This window comes from Bombus affinis, unplaced genomic scaffold (assembly GCF_024516045.1).
Source record: "Bombus affinis isolate iyBomAffi1 unplaced genomic scaffold, iyBomAffi1.2 ctg00000110.1, whole genome shotgun sequence".
Taxonomy (NCBI): domain Eukaryota; kingdom Metazoa; phylum Arthropoda; class Insecta; order Hymenoptera; family Apidae; genus Bombus; species Bombus affinis.
The window spans coordinates 345,001-347,816 of NW_026108848.1; the positions used below are offsets into that span (position 1 = coordinate 345,001).

General features: G+C 54.7%; 1 pseudogene; it reads left to right on the forward strand.

Moving 5' to 3' along the window:
• LOC126927437 (large subunit ribosomal RNA) overlaps positions 1 to 565 on the forward strand; it is a 2,909-nt pseudogene extending 2,344 nt beyond the window's left edge.
• The last annotated feature ends 2,251 nt before the right edge of the window (positions 566 to 2,816 follow it).

Sequence of the window (2,816 nt, forward strand, 5' to 3'; positions counted from 1 at the left end):
GATAGATTAATGTAGGTAAGGGAAGTCGGCAAATTGGATCCGTAACTTCGGAATAAGGATTGGCTCTGAGGAGCGGGGCGTGTCGGGCTTGGTCGGGAAGCGGGTTTGGCTGACGTGCCGGGCCTGGGCGAGCTGAACGGGACGCGGCGTATCTCTCTCTCGGGGGGGATATCGTCGCGCACCCCGGATCCGAGCTCGGTCCCGTGCCTTGGCCTCCCGCGGATCTTCCTTGCTGCGAGGCTTCCGTGGCGGTTTTACCGTCGCGGTCGTTCTCTTCGGCCGCCATTCAACGCTCAGCTCAGAACTGGCACGGACTAGGGGAATCCGACTGTCTAATTAAAACAAAGCATTGCGATGGCCCCCAAGGGTGTTGACGCAATGTGATTTCTGCCCAGTGCTCTGAATGTCAACGTGAAGAAATTCAAAAAAGCGCGGGTAAACGGCGGGAGTAACTATGACTCTCTTAAGGTAGCCAAATGCCTCGTCATCTAATTAGTGACGCGCATGAATGGATTAACGAGATTCCCTCTGTCCCTATCTACTTCCCGCAGGGAGGGCTCGCTTTGCGAGCCTATGGGGGCTGGCAAACCCACGTTCCCGCAGCCAGGGGGACCGTCGGGACAAGCGTCCCGTTACGTGAGTCCCTATGTACACCGCAAGGAAGGTTGCCGGCGGAGAGAGGCAGCCTCACTCTCTCCAAGGGGCCTTGGGTAGTAGCGCACCCACGATCCTGATGCCAAGGGTGGGACCGTCGGGGAAAGTTCAGGGTTTGTAGGCGCCCTGTAAGCCCCGCTTACGTGAGTCCCATCTGGGTCTGCCGAGCTCGGTTAGCAGGACGCCGGGCCGGTAGTGACGTGGCCGTACATCCACACGATAGTCCCACCAGCGACTTAGGCTGGTACCACGGGCGGGTCGAGTTATAGCCCGGAGGGAGTAGCGACCCCTCTGCTCGGCCAAAAATGGGTATGGACTCGTGGTGGCAGTGGTTGATGGCCAAGATGCTGGCAAGAGGGCCGAGTTAAGGTGTTCGTCCTACACCGAATGGTCTACGGCGTGTGAGCAGCGTCCCAACTGCTCCGGTACCGTCCCGGTAGACGGTAGGGCTTAGAAAGGGCCCCGTTCGACCTGAGACGAGCGACAGCCCCTGCAGGCCTAGCTAATCCAGGAAGCAGGGCACTGTGTGCCTTGCGCGATGGTTGGGCGTTTACCCAACCCCAATTGGTCCAGGGGACCCGGGTTACTGTATGGACAAAAAGTCTGGGAAAGTACCCGTTACCAAAAATTGCATATATGCATATATGTATGTATGTATGTCCCTATCTACTAGTTTCCAAGATGGCGGCAAGTGGGACGGACGCGTGCACGTCGCTCCGCAGTCTATAAACGAAAAAAACCGGGCAAATTAAAAAGTTCGGGCGTAAAAACTAATTTAAAGCAAAGTGGGAGTGCCGAGGAAAACGTGTAGTTAAAAAGAATCGTGGAGATCGCCGAATTCAGAGCGAAAAAAGCTAATGAAAATCGCCACGTGCGAAAAGTGAGGTTAGCGGACGCGACGGATAGGAAAAAAACCGAAAAATCAAAGAACTCGGGAGCGAAAATAATTTAATAGGCAGAGTTAGTGCTTAAAATAAAGTGCATGCAAAAATATTAGTGGAGATTTCCGCAATAAGCGCGAAAAAAACAAAGAAAGTGCCGCGTGTGCGAAGCGAGGTTAGGCCACGTGGCGGACAAAAACGCGAAAATCGAAGATCTCGGGCACGAAAACTAAAATAATAGGAAGTGCGAGTGCTAAAAAACATAGTGCACACCGAAAGTTTAGTGAAAATTGCCGCAATAAGCGCGGAAAAACAAAAGAAAGTGCCGCGTGCGCGAAGTGAGGTTAGGCCACGTGGCGGACAAAAACGCGAAAATCGAAGTTCTCGGGCACGGAAACTAAAATAATAGATAGTGCGAGTGCTAAAAACATAGTGCACACCGAAAGTTTAGTGGAAATTGCCGCAATAAGCGCGAGAAAAGCAAAACAAAGTGCCACGTGCGGGAGGATAGGTTAGCGGACGCGCGGCAGCCATCTTGGGTCGAGCGACCGAAGCGCCGCCGCCCGGGCATCTTGGGAACCAAGAGCACGCTGCTAGGCGGCAAATTCAAATTCAAATTCAAACCCAGGGGTTCTGAACTGTGAAGAGCACGCCGCCGGACTCAGCGCGGGAGTGCTCGCGGGAACAAAGCGCCAACTGAAAGTCCGCGAGGGGGATTCAATACGCCGCTGGACATAGCCACCGGGAAGCGAACAGCCGCAGCGGCAGCCGCAAGAAGCGGCAAGGAGCCGGTGATGCCGACGCTAGGGCACTCGTCGCCAGGCGCAGAGGCCAGAGTGGTCCTCCAACCCCTGAGGAAACCGATGGAAAAGAACGAGGCCACTCCAAGCCCGAGGATACCAGAGAAGACGATGAGAGCAAGCCTGGGGAGAAACAACCCCCCCAGAGATGAGGAGAGATTGGCCGGGGAGGATAAGCGGCAAGTGCCCGATATAAAGGCGCAGGCCAGTGACATAGAGAGGAAGGTCACGGCGTTCTGCTTAGACTCGGCCAGGAAAATAAACAAGGAACACGCCGCAGTAATCCTACGGCACTTCAAAGAAATGAGGGGCATTGTTGACGAGCTACTGCTCCATAATAGCTACCTGACAGGCAGGCTAGAGCAGAGTGCCGGAGATGAGAAAAATAAGGAAACGGCGATAATGAACGCCGTCAACAAAGCAACCAGGCGGCTAGAAACAGCCGTCTTGAGAACGACGCAGCAGGAACAGAGGGAGCCGA